At 46.9% G+C, this 18,091-nt stretch overlaps 1 pseudogene; it reads left to right on the forward strand.

Annotated features, from left to right (window-relative positions):
- The first annotated feature begins 1,418 nt into the window (after positions 1–1,418).
- On the forward strand, positions 1,419–17,835 carry LOC119894588 (annotated as a pseudogene).
- Positions 17,836–18,091: the final 256 nt, after the last annotated feature.

An 18,091-nucleotide genomic window follows, 5' to 3' on the forward strand; every position in this document is an offset into this window, starting at 1 on the left:
TTCTCCTTGAAGGTTTTATGTTTTAATCTGTTTATATTTCTTCTTTCTTTCTCTGTGCGTGTCGGGGGGGGGGGGGGGTGAAGCAGCCATGTAGGATGATGTCACTCAGTTAGGAGGCGTGTCCTGTCCTGATGATGTCATCCTGTTTTGGGGATTTTAGGATATTTTAGACGAGTGACAATAAAACCAAAGTTCATCAATAAATGAATTTTTCTTCTTCTTCAGTTTCTTCTTTTTATTTTTTTATTTTTTAACGTTCAACATGAAATGAATCAATATGAAGACGAGGAGACACAAACTCATCAGGTCGGTGGTTCGATCCCCGGCTCCTCCAGGCTGCGTGTGGAGTCGTCCCTGAGCAAGAGTCCACATGGATCCAGACGGCTGTCTGTGATTCGTTCCTGTTCTGACGAGCAGCCGTCAGTGTGACATGTACACGCAGTATAAAGTACTCCGTGTATCCTTTAGACTCTGAAGCTGCTTTTATCAAACACAGAAACTGAGGCGTGTTTCCACTTTAATGGATTTCATCACCTGCTGGTCACAGAAGGTTTTAGCGATTTCAATATTTCATATTTACCAAGTTTCATTTGATGCAGTAAACAACCAGCAGTCAGGCAGGAAGGAGCAGAGGAAACACTTCCACACTGATCTCCAACAGCTGATATACAAATTCATCTTTGATGATTTGAACCTTTGTGTAAAATCTCTTTATGTAATAATTCCTGACGTTCTTCTAAATAAGTGTTTCAGAGGCTGTACGTCACTGACGGGATTCATTGTTCCTTATTTAAACGTGTTGTGATCTGCAGACATGAATGAGCTGCTGCTGGTTGTCTCCGTTTGTCTCGTGTGAGCTATAAATAAAGTTGTGTTACTGTAAATAAAACATTCACTGATTAATAGATTTTTCTCCCTTAAGACAAAGAGCTTTAATTATGTCTTGAAATTTATTTATTGTGTCTGAAGCAGAATTCACGAGTTGTATCATTTCCAGAACTGCAACAGCTGATTTTCCCAGTTTATTGATTTACTTTATATTTATTAATTTAGCTGACAAAGTGACTTACAGCTGCTGTATCTGTCAGAGGTCGCACACCTCTGGAGCAATGAGGAGTCAAGTGTCTCGCTCAGGAACACATTGGAGTCTCACAGTAGATTCGAACCCGCGTCTCTCACACCAGAGGCATGTGTCTTGTCCACTGGACCATCACTACCAGCACTTTCCTACGTCTTCTCTAAAAGTTTACAGTTTGTTTAGGTGTAAAGCACTTTGTTACCTGTGACAAATAAATCCTTTTCATTTCTAAATGGCTCCTAGTTCATATTTTAAATCACATGTATTTTATATTTTTCATTACTGAGGAGAACAAAGGGCCGGCAGGCGGGAACAGCGCCCCCGGGTGGCGGGCCTGTCCCCGGGCAGCTGGGGGATTTCCTGGGCGGAAGCAGCGGAGGGGGTTTCCAGTGTGATCAGCCCAGTCCTCCCCGTTGGATCTCTGAACTGGATCCCGGTGGCTTTTCTATCTCATACACACACACACGCAGGACCGACAGACCCAGGAGAGCCCGCAGAACCCTGAGCCTGAACCTGGACCATGAGGAGTCGGCCCGAGGCACGGAGGCTCCGAGGCAGCGGCAGGTTGACGGTTTGAATCCCGGAGAGAGTCCGCCGAGGAGCTGCTGGAGGAGCCGCCGAGCCGAGCTGTGGCCTGCGGAGGAGATTCATGTGAGTCCGGGACGGTAGAACCTCAGTAGAACCTCAGTGGAACCTCAGTGGAACCTGACAGAAGCTGTTAGAAGCGGAGAACATGTTAGCTGTGTGTGTTAGCTCCGTGGATGCTACAGCTAGCTCTGTGTGTGTGTGTGTGTGTGTGTGTGTGTGTGTGTGTGTGTGTGTGAGAGAAATGAAAATGATCTTTATTGAACAAACAGCAGAGAAACAAGGAGCTAAAGCGGCTAACAGCCCGTTAGCATGACTCCACAGGTCAGTGACTCAGAGGAGCAACGAGGACTAAATAAATGATCCATCAGTGAAGAATCAATCAGCTAAATGTGATTAGAAAGGTTCAGTCTCAGAAGCAGGTGGAAAATCAGTTTTATTATTTGAATCTGCAGCCTGACATCAGCTCCCACACAACAGCAACACTAAACACAGCCTCCTGTTATACTTCAGATGTGTACAAATACTACAGCACAGATATTTCAGTTCTTGATTCGTTCTTCGGTTTAATTAATGGATTAGTTCACTGATTAAGAGGCAGCTGTTCTGATAATCAGTGGATTGTTAGCTGTTTCCAGAGGTGAATATTTTCTGTGATGGACTATTGATCCAGAAGCTGCAGACACAAAGTGACGTCTGATCAGCTGATCAAGACATCACGTTCTCTCAAAGAGGAAAAATCATCATGTGTTTGTGGAACATTTAGCTGCTGATTTAGAAAATAGATTCTTAGATTTATTGGTATTGATCTATTGATCCTTTCACCTGAGAAACGTCATCAGACAGTAAAAAATGTGCAGGGCGTCTGCAGACAGACGTTTAACAAAGTGACTTTAATGATCAGTGGATTGAGATGATGACACCTGATATTTAATCCAACCGTCATGTGTCACATGTAAAACACATAAAGTACGTGTCAGAATACTGAAGTGCAGTAAAATTATCAAGTAGTAGGAAATACTTTATACAGTACTTTTCTGAGGTGCGTGTACTCTGCCAGAACAAGTACGTCTGTAGCTGTGTTGTTACATCATATTATTGATAATCAGAGTGTTTACATGATCAGTTTTCCCGGATCAATGCGTTTACCGTGACGACCTTTGACCTGATGAAACAGACACACAGTTCTTTCACAGTAAAACTCTTCCAGATGTTAAATCATCGATCGAAGTAGCTGCTTGATCAGTTCTCCTTGAATGACTGATGGTTTTACAAAAGCAGACAACCAGCTGGACTACATTACCCAGAATCCCCCCGCACAGAGGCTGACGCCGCGCTGCAGTTGAAGTTGGAATTTCTGAGTTCTATGTCGGACATTTAAACCGGAACGCCCCCTGAAGTCGGGTTTCTGACTAGAAAGTCTGGAGTGTAGGTACCCACTCTGTGCTGCCTGCCGGATCCCTATGTGTCTGAAGGACGTTTCCACAAATGTGCCTGTTCATAATTACTCCTGTGTTGCTGTCTGTTCTCATCTCAGGGCGTCAAATACTGACGCTTTCAGAAAGGCTGACAAAGCGTTATTTGATGCCAGAGCTACCCTTCAGCGTCCGGATGAGACGCCCTGTCTAGACCGGAAGCGCTAGTAGCTAGCTAGGTAGCTAGCTATGTTTAAGGCGTTGACAGCTTCCCAAAGCCCCTCCCCCTAACCCTAAGCATCACAGGGGGGTGGGCCTAAACCTGAGTCAGCGACTGTCTGCACGTCGACCGGCTAACCCTACAGCTGTGCAGCCGTCGCTAGCAGCTAGTGTTAGCCTCCTTTGTTAGAAATGAAAAACGTCCTGCTGAATCAGGTTTTTCATTTCTAAAGTATTTTCCTGTTAATCACAGTGAACAGTTTCATCTCCAGAGATTGAAAAACACTTTATCTTGATTTGAAAGATTTAGTTGGATCATTTTGAGCAGGCAGAGCTGCAGTGACCTTCTTTGACTGACAGAACCTGCAGAGCGGATCCGGCAGGCGGTGCAGATTGGGCACTGACAGGGAGAACCTCAAAATCCAAGATGTCTGCTCGGAGCATGAGCAGAGTGACTTCCTGTTTCTCTCCTGCCTCTGTTCTGTCTCATTACATCAGCCGGACTCACAGAACTGTCCAGCTGGTCTCTGTGGACGTGTCGCTGCGCTGGCTGTCTGTGGTGGTAATGCTAACAATGGCCAGAGGCGTCCATCTTGGTTTACCGACTTAAGGTGTGCTGTGGTCCTGGAGCGCCGTCGACTCGGCCATGAAGGCATTCCCAACTCTGACCTCCAACCTCCGAGGTAACTGGAACACAGCAACAGAACAGGAAGGAGCAAGGAGGCCCCTGGGTCTCCTCTGCGACGTCTCCTCGGTAGAGTGTCCGAGTGTCCAAGTGTTAGTGTGTTAGTGTCCGAGTGTTAGTGTCTGTGCATTAGTGTCAGTGTTAGTGTCCGTGTGTTAGTGTCCGAGTGTTAGTGTGTTAGTGTCCGTGTGTTAGTGTCCGAGTGTTAGTGTGTTAGTGTCTGTGCATTAGTGTCCGAGTGTTAGTGTGTTAGTGTCCGTCTATTAGTGTCCGTGTGTTAGTGTCCGAGTGTCCGTGTGTTAGTGTCCGAGTGTTAGTGTGTCAGTGTCCGAGTGTTAGTGTGTTAGTGTCCGTGTGTTAGTGTCCCGTGTGTTAGTGTGTCAGTGTCCGTCTATTAGTGTCCGTGTGTTAGTGTCCGTGTGTCCGTGTGTTAGTGTGTTAGTGTCCGTCTCTTAGTGTCCGTGTGTTAGTGTGTTAGTGTCCGAGTGTTAGTGTCCGTGTGTTAGTGTCCGAGTGTTAGTGTCCGAGTGTTAGTGTTAGTGTCCGAGTGTTAGTGTCCGTGTGTTAGTGTCCGAGTGTTAGTGTGTTAGTGTCTGTGCATTAGTGTCCGAGTGTTAGTGTGTTAGTGTCCGTCTATTAGTGTCCGTGTGTTAGTGTCCGAGTGTCCGTGTGTTAGTGTCCGAGTGTTAGTGTCCGAGTGTTAGTGTCCGAGTGTTAGTGTCCAGTGTTAGTGTGTTAGTGTCCGAGTGTTAGTGTCCGTGTGTTAGTGTCCGAGTGTTAGTGTCCGTGTGTTAGTGTCCGTGTGTTAGTGTCCGAGTGTTAGTGTGTTAGTGTCCGAGTGTTAGTGTCCGAGTGTTAGTGTCCGTGTGTTAGTGTCCGAGTGTTAGTGTGTTAGTGTCCGAGTGTTAGTGTCCGTGTGTTAGTGTCCGAGTGTTAGTGTGTTAGTGTCTGTGCATTAGTGTCCGAGTGTTAGTGTGTTAGTGTCCGTCTATTAGTGTCCGTGTGTTAGTGTCCGAGTGTCCGTGTGTTAGTGTCCGAGTGTTAGTGTGTCAGTGTCCGAGTGTTAGTGTGTTAGTGTCCGTGTGTTAGTGTCCCGTGTGTTAGTGTGTCAGTGTCCGTCTATTAGTGTCCGTGTGTTAGTGTCCTGGTGTCCGTGTGTTAGTGTGTTAGTGTCCGTCTCTTATGTCCGTGTGTTAGTGTGTTAGTGTCCGAGTGTTAGTGTCTGTGTCTTAGTGTCTGTGTCTTAGTGTCCGTGTCTTAGTGTGTTAGTGTCTGAGTGTTAGTGTCTGAGTGTTAGTGTCTTAGTGTCCGTGTCTTAGTGTGTTAGTGTCCGTGTCTTAGTGTCCGTGTCTTAGTGTGTTAGTGTCCGTCTCTTAGTGTCTGTGTGTTAGTGTTTAGTGTCCGAGTGTTAGTGTGTTAGTGTCCGAGTGTTAGTGTCTGTGCATCAGTGTCCGTGTGTTAGTGTCCGTGTGTTAGTGTCCGTGTGTTAGTGTCCGAGTGTTAGTGTGTTAGTGTCCGTCTATTAGTGTCCGTGTGTTAGTGTCCGAGTGTCCGAGTGTTAGTGTGTTAGTGTCCGAGTGTTAGTGTCCGAGTGTTAGTGCGTTAGTGTCCATGTGTTAGTGTGTCAGTGTCCGAGTGTTAGTGTCTGTGCATTAGTGTCCGAGTGTTAGTGTGTTAGTGTTAGTGTGTTAGTGTCCATGTGTTAGTGTCTGTGCATTAGTGTGTTAGTGTCCGTGTGTTAGTGTCTGTGCGTTAGTGTCCGTGTGTTAGTGTCCGAGTGTTAGTGTGTTAGTGTCCGTGTGTTAGTGTGTTAGTGTCCATGTGTTAGTGTCTGTGCATTAGTGTGTTAGTGTGTTAGTGTCTGTGCGTTAGTGTGTTAGTGTCCGAGTGTTAGTGTCTTAGTGTCCGTGTCTTAGTGTCCGTGTCTTAGTGTCCGTGTGTTAGTGTGTTAGTGTCCGTGGGTTAGTGTCCGTGGGTTAGTGGGTTAGTGGGTTAGTGGGTTAGTGTCCGTGTGTCCGTGTGTTAGTGGGTTAGTGTCCGTGGGTTAGTGTCCGTGGGTTAGTGTCCGTGGGTTAGTGTCCGTGTGTGTGTTAGTGTCCGTGTGTTAGTGTGTTAGTGTCCGTGTGTTAGTGTGTTAGTGTCCGTGTGTTTGTGTGTTAGTGTCCGTGTTAGTGTCCGTGTGTTAGTGTCCGTGTGTTAGTGTGTTAGTGTTAGTGTGTTAGTGTCCATGTGTTAGTGTCTGTGCATTAGTGGTTAGTGTCCGTGTTAGTGTCTGTGCGTTAGTGTCCGTGTGTTAGTGTCCGAGTGTTAGTGTGTTAGTGTCCATGTGTTAGTGTCTGTGCATTAGTGTGTTAGTGTCCGTGTGTTAGTGTCTGTGCGTTAGTGTGTTAGTGTCCGAGTGTTAGTGTCCGTGTCTTAGTGTCCGTGTCTTAGTGTCCGTGTGTTAGTGTCCGTGGGTTAGTGTCCGTGGGTTAGTGTCCGTGGGTTAGTGTCCGTGTGTCCGTGTGTTAGTGTGTTAGTGTCCGTGGGTTAGTGTCCGTGTGTCCGTGTGTTAGTGTGTTAGTGTCCGTGGGTTAGTGTCCGTGGGTTAGTGTCCGTGGGTTAGTGTCCGTGTGTTTGTGTTAGTGTCCGTGTGTCCGTGTGTTAGTGTCCGTGTGTTGTGTCCGTGTGTTAGTGTGTTAGTGTCCGTGTGTTAGTGTGTTAGTGTCCGTGTGTTTGTGTGTGTTGTGTCCGTGTGTTAGTGTCCGTGGTTAGTGTCCGTGTGTTAGTGTTAGTGTCCGTGTGTTAGTGCGTTAGTGTCCATGTCTTAGTGTCCGTGTGTTAGTGTCTTAGTGTCCGTGTCTTAGTGTCCGTGTCTTAGTGTCCGTGTGTTAGTGTGTTAGTGTCCGTGTGTTAGTGTGTTAGTGTCCGTGTGTTAGTGTCCGAGTGTCTGTGTGTTAGTGTCCGTGTGTTAGTGTGTTAGTGTCCGAGTGTCCGTGTGTTAGTGTCCGTGTGTAGTGTGTAGTGTCCGAGTGTCCGTGTGTTAGTGTCCATGTGTTAGTGTGTTAGTGTCCGTGTGTCAGTGTGTTAGTGTCCGAGTGTCCGTGTGTTAGTGTCCATGTGTTAGTGTGTTAGTGTCCGTGTGTTAGTGTGTAGTGTCCGAGTGTCCGTGTGTTAGTGTCCGTGTGTTAGTGTGTTAGTGTCCGAGTGTCCGTGTTAGTGTCCATGTGTTAGTGTGTTAGTGTCCGTGTGTTAGTGTGCGAGTGTTAGTGTCTGAGTGTCGAAGCATCCTTCAAGCTAAAGTAAAAGCTGCTTCAGCTGAAGTTTCACTTTTGAACAAGGAAGAAGTTCAGAGGACTTGCAGGGGTTTTCCAGGCCGCCAGACAGACAGATAGATTGTATCTGCTTCAACACAAACAGCTGGCTGTCACTACGACAGCTTGTTTCAGTCTCTTAGTCATGATCAGCTGATTTGAACTGTTTCATTTGATTCCTTGTCTAAGACCTGAGGAGGTGAACGACACCAGTGTGTTTTACATGTGCAGCTTTCTAACCTCTGGTCAGCTCAGCACCAACGTGTCTTAAAACAAAAGACCACCAACAGCACCAAGAAATATAATAAACTTTGACACAGGAATCGTCAAACACTGGCCAATAAAATAGCATTAAATAAAGTTTACAATGGCAAGAGTTTAGTCATCGAACGCAGCAGCGTGTGAAAGATTCAGAGGCTTTATAAGAAAGTTGTTGCCTGATGTCAGTATGCAAAGTGTTCTACAGTCTGGTGCTCAAACATGATCCACACCGGGACTCTGTAAACCCTGCATAGCATCTTTCAAAGTGATCAGAATTTAAAGAAAGGGAACAGAAGTGGATGTCGGCCTGAAGCGAGTCGTCTGGCCTAAAGACACGACGAGGAGTCAACGCCTCAACGTGTCTTTGTTCAAAAGATCTGTTTTTCAAACTCTGCTAATTCTTCTGCCCAATGCTGTTAACGTGATCATGGATCACTGAAATGAAAATAAAGTTCTAACTTAACAAAAAGAAACAGGATGTAAAATGTTCAGTAAGTAAAATGTAGATCGGAGATCCGTCGGATAAAAAGAACAGCAGCTTTAGTAGCCAACTGGTTCGTCTTTAATCATCTTCTAGTTTCTTCAGCTCTCAGCTCGGCAGACATTTCACCCAGATAGACACACATTTGTGTGTTTATCAGCTGGATGACTTTGGGGAAGAAGCTCCGTTGAAGTGTTCTGTCCTGCCGAGCCGTGAGCACCACCTGCCAGAGGTGGAGGGTCACCGTGATCTTGATGGCGTGCGTTGGGTGTGTCGGGACTCCAGTGGGGAGATCTTTGATGCTCTGGTTGTAATTTTGTCCATTTTCTTTATGGTGTGCTCAGATGTGTTTCTATAGTGACTGATGGTCACCGGTGTCTGGATTAAGGCTGCGTAAACCTGGACCAGCAGACCCTACCTGACTCTGGATGTAGACTCTCTTGCGCTTTTTGGATTTGATGGTTTGCGTTGAGGTCCCACGTCAGGTACCAAGGATCCTGAAGGAGTCCGTAATTGTGACTGGTTGGCTGTCTTTGTTTTGTTCTGAGGTCGATGATCATTTCAGGAGTCGACTTTCCATTGGGAGGTCAGAACCGGGTCGTTGTCCCTGCACCAGCTGACTAACCTCTCAACCTCTCAGCCTCCAGCCTGTAGGCGTCTTCATTGTCTTTCGAGATCGGCCCTATGATTGTGGTGTCATCTGCATAAGTCCTGCTGGAATTTGATGTTGTTCTGAAATCGCTGATGAAGAGGAAGAAGAGCAGCGGGGACTGAACCGTGTCCCTGTGGACCCCCATGCTGGTGGTGGGGAGTGGTGATGTTGAATCTGACAGCTTGGCTCCTGTCGTTTAAGAAACTCCAGGATCCGGAGGCACAGTGAGGTGTTGGTGTTCATGTCCTAGAGTTTCCTGAACAGCTGTATTAAAAGCAGAAGTGAAATCCGTGCAGAGATATATGTGGACTCCAGATGTTGGCGGGTGCAGTGCCAGGCTGACGGCATCATCTGTGGACCGGCATGATATGCAAATAGGGGGTCCATCAGGAGGGATGGGACTGATTTAATGGACTGTGTGCTCGCAGGCCTTCTTAGCCACGTATGTCGGGGCCACAGGCCTGAGGCCACATACTTGTGCTGTTTTGGGAACGTGGATGACGGTGGGTTTTTTGCAGAGAGCTGGGACCTTTTGTTGGCTGGCTGAGGAGTTACAGATGACCACCAAGGCTGGGGTTATTCTTGAAACGATATCACAGATTTAATAGGTATGCAGATCTGCGTTCACACCACGGAAAACGAAAAGGCCGGAAAAACCAGCCGAACGGAGCTCGTACTGGGGCTCTGGGCCGCCGTTCTTCAGGAGAGGCTGAATAATCGTTGTCGTTGTTACGAATGAGAGCAGCTGAGTGTGGCAGCTCCTTCCTCTCGGTCCGACCTCTCAGCTGTCTGTTGCAGCGCCCCCTGCTGGGCGGAGTCACTGAACACAGATCCAAGCACTTCAGAAGAACTTCCCTCTGTTTGTGTATCAGCTGTTGTGTGTTGACGGAAAACCCCTCTGCTGCTGAGAACTGAGACGGTTTCTGTTTCTGCTGAGAGCTCAGTCATGTTTTCAGTCAGTGTGACACCTCGGCGGTGTTTTAACCTCCTCTGGTCCTCAGATCCTGTCCTCTCAGCACCCATCTGTCAGATAATATCACTGCAGTCCCACAGTGTTAGTGAAACACACCCGGACTTACGGTGTGTACCAGCTCTCTTTGTGCGCCTCTCAGTTCTGATTGAATTCAGTTTAACTGTTTCCAGTTAACTGTGGATTATTGTAAATGCTGCTGTTCAGCGAATCATTCGGGTCTTTTATTTTGAAGTTTCAGGAAACCAGTCAGTTTTGTTGAAGTCACACACAGGAAGGTATGTGAGTGTAATTATGCAGTCAGTGGAAAAGCCCCTAGCATCCCCAGCTGAGCCCTGACAGGAAGTGGTGTGTTTCTGAGTGTGTGTGTGTGTGTGTGTATCAGCTGATTGTGTGGTCAGGGCAAAGGGCAAAGGTCAAAGGTCACATATCTTTGTGTTTGAAGGTAACTAACCTGCTCAAGTTTCTCATGTAGAAACTTGCTTTTGCTTTTCTGTTTCTCTGTTTAATGGCAGGCAGGATTTTACACAGCAGACGTAGTGATGCAAGTAATACTGATAATATTAGTAATATTAGTAATAATAGTAAATGATAGTAGTAATGGCACTAATAATAATATTTGTGGCAGCAGGTGGTTTGGTCCCCATGACGCTCCAACACCTCGAGTCCAGCTTTTCTATTTTATGGGTTTAATAGCCTGATTTGAAGTGCTGAACCAGAGGGGGTCAGGGTTAGGGTTAGGGGAGTACTGTGAGGAGTCGGGGGGGTCAGGGTCAGGGTTAGGGGAGTACTGTGAGGAGTCGGGGGGGTCAGTTGAAGTACAACAGAGTTTTTCCTGCAAAGAGAAAGTTTTGGTCCCCCCCAAAGAGGTTTTAGCGAGCGACAAAGGAAAATCACCAGCGCCAAAATGATCAGAATTGAAAAAGTGTTTCAGATATTCTCCGAATGTGTTTTAATAGCCATTAATCAAACAGCTTTTGAGCAAGCAGAACATAAACTTAAATATGACGTCTTGACTTCCAGCCGTCCCTCTCCTCTCACCCACAGCGCTGTTCTTTTTCTTTTCACCTGCAGCAGCGCTGGATTTATAAATCAGTGCTGCGTTGTTTTAACTGCACCTGAACGCTCCGCTACGAGGCTCGTGCTTCTGGGAGAGATGACTTCCTGTTATTTCTCACAAGATAAAAGCCGTTATGCTTCAAGCCTGTATTCACCGGTACTGTCACTTTGGCGTACCGGCCCCGGTCCTCTGCCCTCTCCAGATCAGGTTCTCTGGGCTCCACGTGACGCTCACCTGTTGCCGTTCTCTCAGCCTGCTGATCTCTGCGGGGCGATCGGGAGCCTTTCGTGCGCTAGCTGCTCGTCAGAGTCACTTTTCGTGACCTGACCAATCACAGCCTGGAGGAGGCGGGACATTAAAAAAGGCTGAGGCGCTGCAGCAAACTTTAGAAATGCTGAACTCGTCGTTCTGTATGCACGGTTTTTATTTCTGACAAGTTAATTTGCATAAACAAATGAGAGTCTGACCACCATGTGGAGCGTTTTCTTGCTCAATATCTGAAAACAACCCACAAAATGAAACAGCTGTTTTGTCCGATTGGAATTAATATTAGGCTACTAACGGTGAGCTATGGTAGTCTGTATAATGAACATCAGCACTAATCAAACCTTCACCACAGGGCTGTAGGCTGATGTCAGAGAAAGGTTTTATTTAGTGATCTGTAGGCAGATTATCCAAATCAAGTGTAATCTGTAAATATTTTATTATAACATCATACTTCACTTTTATACCTTCACTCCTCCCGGTTGTGGATAAATGGTCACAAATGCATAACGTAAGGTGACTCACTGTACCGTACTGATCAGAGCATTTAGTGATTTGTAGTTAAATGATTGTTTAACATGTGACCTGACCAAGTATCAGTCATAGGCCACGCCCCCCTGCTGGCCTCCAGTGAGCATGTGGAGTGAGACGAGGCGTTCGCTGTCAGTCTGCTGTCAGAGGAACTTTTAGTTCAAACTGTTTATCTCATTGGCTCATGAACTCCCCCCTCCCCCCCAGGTCATGTCAGCGGGGAGGAGTGCTGACGGGAGGGAGGTGCAGATTCCCCTCCAGCAGGTGGCGCCCTCCCTGGCCACGCCCCTGGTGGTTCCACCCATCACACCCGCCCTCTCACCGCCCAGCCAATCCCTGGCCCCCCGCGACCCAAACGCTTCTCAAGGTAAACGCTTCAAACACTACATGGCCCTGCTATTGGCTGAGAGGTCCAATCAGCGCCTCCTCAGCACGTCTCACTGCAGAGCCTCAAACGTCCGGCAGACGCCGCTGTGATCTGACTGTAGTGAAGTGAATGTGCGTCTCTGTGTTCAGGTGTCCCTGCAGGTTTCCTGCCTCTTCACGGAGGATTCAGAGATCACTTTGTAGAAACTCCAGAAGCCAAATACTGCTGCGAGGCCTGCAGGCTGGTCCTGTGTCAGCCCCGCCAAACCGAGTGTGGACACCGCTTCTGTCAGAGCTGCATCCACGACATCCTCAGGTGAGACACCGTGTGAGAGACGGAGACAGGAAGTGGTTTCCAGGTGTGTGCTTACATTTACATTCATTTATTCATTTAGCTGCCGCTTTTATCCAAAGCGACTGCTATACATGTCAGAGGTCGCACGCCGCCAGAGGCAGGCGTCTTATCCACTGCACCGTCACACCTGCTGAGTCACCTTTCAGCTAAAAGAGTAATATCACACCCACATTCTGACGTCTTTGCTGCGTGCAGGTAGACCTGTGATGTTAGAACAGCTGTAGCAGTGGTAGGTAGAGAACAACCTCCTAGACCCCACTCAGCTACCCCCCGTGCTGTTAGAGCGAACTCTGCTCCTGGTCCTGGACCTGCCACAGATCCTCCTCTCAAAGTGGGGGGGCGTCTCAGGCGGCTCCGTGCTGGCCCCGCCTCCTCCTCCCTCTGCACGAGGACGCCGGCGCTGTCATGCACCTGCCCGGCTTCTCCTAAGTCTGCTGCACCAAACGTGTTTGTCATCCCCCATCTGACAGGGGCCCCTCACAGACACCTGTCCATGATCTCAACACGGTGGTGGTCACCTGGAAAAGGGGCGGGGCCGAGGAGTGAGTGACCCTAGATTACGGCATTCTCTGCTAACAGGTTTGCCGTCAGACCTCTGCAGCTTAAGAAGAGATGAAGTCCCAGGTGTGCAGTGTTAACTCGGCCGGCTGCTGGGGCTGCTTGTGACGGTGAACGTGGTGGAACAGGCTGCAGTTCATCCTCTGACCAGCAGGTTGTCTTCAGTTGAGTCGTAACTTTATGCCTTCTCTCCTCCTGCAGTCATCCAAACCCGGTATGTCCAGCTGACATGGAGCCTCTGTTCAAAGACAAGGTGGGCAGGAAGTGACATCGCAACAGTGATCGAGTTGTCGTGGGTTATCGGCTGATTATTGAAGCTCCTGTGTTTGTGTTTCAGATCTTCAGAGACGTTTGCTGCCATCGGGAGATCATGGCGCTGAAGTTTACTGCCGCAGTGAAGCTAACGGCTGCCAGGAGCAGATGGGTCTGCAGCAGATACCCGTGAGTGCTAAACACACATTCTGACAACAGAACCCTGCTCTCTGATTGGCTGTAGGGAGTCTCGAACACCAGTTTAACCACCAGAGTTAATCCACGTACAGGTGATCTGAACTCGCTGCCGCTCTGTCTCTCACCTGTTTGTCTGCAGGACCACCTGAATGTGTGTCCGTTCTACGAGGTTCCCTGTCCGTTGGGTAAATGTAAAGAGCGAATGATGAGGAAAGAGATTCCCGACCACCTGAGCTGGAAATGTAAACACAGAGAAACCAGCTGCGAGTTCTGCATGACCAAGATGCCTCTGACCGACCTGCAGGTATCTTATGACATCACTGCTGACCGACCTGCAGAGGTCTGGGGACTAGTTGAAGGTCATGTTTGTCATGAAGTCTTAGCCAGGTGGAGCTTAAGGTACTTGGACCTCCCGTCAGGCTGGAGGTTCTCTGGTGTCCCAGAGACAGTTTGATTGGACACAGAGTGTCCCTGTGGTTCTTAGACTGCTTGTTTCTGCCTGACAGCTGAAGCGGAGTGTTTGTTTTGATGGTGAGACTGATACAGTTTCTGTCTCTCTTCAGAAACACAAAGAGACGGTGTGTCCGGCGTTTCCGGTGTCGTGTCCAAACCACTGCTCCTTCTCCTCTCTGCCCCGGAGTGAGGTACTGATCCGGTTTGTCTTCTGTCAGAGGACTGCGGTTGGCTTTGTCCTGCAGTTTGACAGCAGCAGTTAGTGTTGATCATACTGACCGGTCTGCTTCTGTTTCAGCTGTCTGCTCATCAGCACGATTGTCCCAAAGCTCAGGTGAGCTGTCAGTTCCACCGCTTCGGCTGCACCTTCAAGGTAACTCCTCCTCTTCTCAGTGCGACTGTCCCACTGTGTACTACATACAGTACACAGTACCACTGTGTACTGTATGTAGTACACAGTACCACTGTGTACTGTATGTAGTACACAGTACCAGTGTGTACTGCGTTAATGTGTTTACTTTATGAACTGTGTTCTTGTGTTTCAGGGTTTGAACCAGGACCTAAGGCAGCATGAGTCCACCTTCGCAGCTGAACACCTGAGAATGGGCCAACAAAACTGCACGTTAGAGAACAAGGTGAGCGAAGCAGTCGGCCGAGGGAACCGCAGCAGAAGGCGGAGTTCACCTGACTGATTTTTTCTTTATATTTCCAGGTGGAAGATGTTAAAGGTGAGCTGTTGGAGAGGTATAAGGTGCTTCCTGCTCTCAGCAACCGTCTGTCTGACCTGGAGAACCAGAACGACGAGCTGAGAGAGAAGAACCGACAGATGGAGCAGAAACTGGCCAACATGCAGGTAATGCTAATGCACTGATTCTACTGAGAAAGGCAAAATGTTTATGCAGCTCATTTCTTATTCAAGTTCAAAGTGGGTTAAAGTTCAAAAAATAAAGTGAAGGAGCCCACATGATTAAATCTTGAAATGAGTCAATGAGGAGAAATGGCATCTGCATTATGACAAAAGTTGTACGAGAGCTTTATTTGTAGACCCAAGAAAGACTGTGACAGTAACGTAACCTCCGCGACATGAATGCACAGGGTTCCCGCGGCTCCTTAAAAGTCTTAAAAGGTTTTAAATTGAAATCAGGGAAATTAAGGTCTGAAATTGTCTTAAATTTACCATAAATTTGCTTTAGGTATTAAATTTGCCGTTTAAGGCTGGTGGGAAGACTAAAACGCCTAATTAGCGTGTATTTGTGAGATTTTCTTTTAGTAATTGACAATGCAAGACCCCGCAATTAATATAAGTCATGTTGCGTTTACGTTAGCTGCAGACGTTGACGTCATATTATCGTCAGTCGTGGCTGCAACATTGGGAGACGCAAGTTAAAGTGGTTGGAGGAAGATCCGATTGTTCTCTCTAGCTCAAACAACTGTAGCCTTCATCACTCCTCTCATTTGCGCAGGTCCAAAAAATGATCTTGAACTACAGGTTAAAATAACTTTCTAAAGTGTGTCTTTCACCGTGATTTTTTGCTCCATGGATTATTTACCTCTCTTCAGCGGCGCCTGTTTATTAGCTCTGCCGGAAAGTGAAACTTAAGTTCGGTCCGACATCGTTTTCTTGCTACCTTCGTTATAATGTGTAAGTTACTCTTTTCTGTTATTTTAGTGGTTTAGTTTAACACAGCAGCGTGGAGGAGCTGGGCATATGGACAAAATAGTAAGATCATTATTTTTATTATTATAAGTTTAAAGGCTGCTTTTTGCTCCTGAAGAACCAGATGGTTAATTGTGCTTTTAAACTTTTCTTTATGGTCAGAACAAACACTTGATGCCAAAAAGCAGCCTGGTATCAAACAGTGGATCACTTCACAGAGCTGAGGTAGATCATCCAAAACAACAAATATGCATAAGAAAAATTAAGTAAAATCTTTTTTCAGTCCGTTTTCCTCAACAAAATAATATCTTAATAGAAAAGAAAGTGCTGATTCAAATGAATTAAATCAAATATTTATTGAACATTTGTATATATTTTTTAGGAAGATTGTTTTATTGCCCCCTAGTTCACGTTCACAAACTGACACGATCAGTTCATCAAAAACATGAGCAATCAATAATCTGCACTGTTGGAGCACGTTTATGCACAACACTGAATGGACACACTGTCCAGGCTCCTTCTGCGCTGTCAGACTTTTGGATTTTATTTGCAGAGACTGTGACCGGTACATATTTCCACCCAAGTAGTTGTTGTATGTGGATAGACAACACATTTGCATCCTCATGGTGTCCCCGACCACCTCCAGAGGTCGTTTTTCTGATCGGATCACAATCTGTCCTCAATGCGTCTCGGGTTACACGTGTACTTTCATGTGCTCAAGTGCTACAAGATCACGATCTGATCACCCAAAATACATTTTAATGCCAGGTGTAAACAGCGTCTATGTTCCCTGATTCGGAATATGCAAAGTCTTTCACCTGTGGTGAAAATAAAACTGACAAATATGGCATTGCGTCGTTCATTAAGAGATCAAACGCACACATCTTTTCTATCAAAGAAATTGTTTCAAAATTTGAGGTCTTAAATTTATATTTGTTGAGGTCTTAAAAGGCCTTAAAAAGCATTAATTTGACTTTTAAAATGGTGCAAGAACCCTGATGCATGAATCAGGTTTGATTTAATGTGACTGCTAAATTTACATCTGAGCTCAAACAAACCCCACGTTCAGTTTTTACAGAAGACACAGTGCAGTACTCTGCACAGTACTGTATGTAGTACTCGTATGAACAGTATGACTAAACCTTATTTGGCAGATGCAGCTGTGAATAAGGTTTATTCTGATTTTAAAGTGGGTGGGAACAATAAACACTGAACGTGGAGCTTAAAGAGGGGCCCAAACTCCACACTCAGACTTTGAGGAAAGTTCCCGGTAAGTCCGCGAGGGTCAGGTGCATGAGAGCAACATCCTTCTGAGCCCTTTCCCTAAGTCTGGAATTACTGTGGGGAATTACCCACAGTTCATAGCACTGTGACGTTAAACACGGGGAAGCCCGAAGCATTAAAAAGGTAAACTAACATGGAAGGAGCAACTAGAAGAAAAATGTAAGTTCTGATCCTGTTTTGATAAAAACGAGCGAGCTGATTGTTTGAAAATGACGTCTCATCCAGTCCATCAGGCAGCAGCCTGGAATATATTCAACCAGACAGTCGGTCCCTTCAAGTAAAAGTCTCAAACCCATAATTATCCAAAGAAGGTTTAAATCAAGGGTTACTGGACTTCGTTGAAACCTATAATTGTATGTAACATGTTTAGGCATCGTCAAGGTAATGTGATACGTCGCTGAGTGTTTGTCCATTCAACCATTGTTCCGCCTTACCAGGTGACTTCAGCTACGTCTGTCAGGGTTTGGGTGCAGATTGGGATTGGGCCAGTGACACAACTGAAACCAAAGTCTGCGCTGTAGAACCTCATCACAGCAGCTATACCTACTGTTAGGAACACTGATCGGTCCCTCCCTAAACCTGGACAGCCAATCATCTCTCTCTCTTCCACAGAAACTCATGAGCTCTCACTCAGAGAAGCTCCTGGAGGTGGAGCTGGAGCTTCGTTCTCTGCGCGTGCTCAGAGACGAAGTGGAGAACCTGAGAGGAACGCTGGAGAACGTCCGGACAAGACTGAACGCTCTGGAACAAGGAGGGCGAGGCGGGACTGGATCCACAACACATACTCTGGGTCAGAACCACACATTGAGGATTTGGGGCTAGCTGCAGAGGTCACACACAGTCAATCAATAACTCAAAAATGAATATCCACCTCTCTACAGCATCCTGGAGACACAGATGAATCGGCATGACGACATGCTGAGTGTCCATGACATCCGATTGGCGGACATGGACTTACGTTTCCAGGTGCTGGAGACGGCAAGCTACAACGGACTCTGATCTGGAAGATTCGTGACTACAAGACGGAAACAGGAAGCGGTGGCTGCGAAGACGCTGTCGCTGTACTCGCAGCCATTTTACACCGGGTACTTCGGGTACAAGATGTGTGCACGTGTCTACCTGAATGGAGACGGCATGGGCAAGGGACACACCTGTCGCTGTTCTTTGTGGTGATGAGGGGCGAGTACGCGCCCTGCTGCCTGGCCCTTCAAACAGAAGGTACCGACTGGTTGTTATTACTTTACTGAGTGGTACTATCTGATTTACCATCTGGTTAGCTACTGATGAAGGGCGAGTATACTGCCCTGCTGCCCTGGTCCTTCAAGGACTGTGCGCTGACTGGTTTACTGATTGGTTAACCAGGCTTTAGAATGTAGCAGTTCTGTAGTTCTGAGTTTTTGGGTTCAGCAGGTTAAACTGTCTGTTGGGGGCCAAAATGATGCTGACCTGTCTGTCTGTCTCTTCGTTGGTCTTT

The sequence above is a fragment of the Micropterus salmoides genome, unplaced genomic scaffold, assembly GCF_014851395.1.
Source record: "Micropterus salmoides isolate LMB-PRFRI ecotype aquatic unplaced genomic scaffold, ASM1485139v1 Ms_hic_scaffold_806, whole genome shotgun sequence".
NCBI lineage: Eukaryota > Metazoa > Chordata > Actinopteri > Centrarchiformes > Centrarchidae > Micropterus > Micropterus salmoides.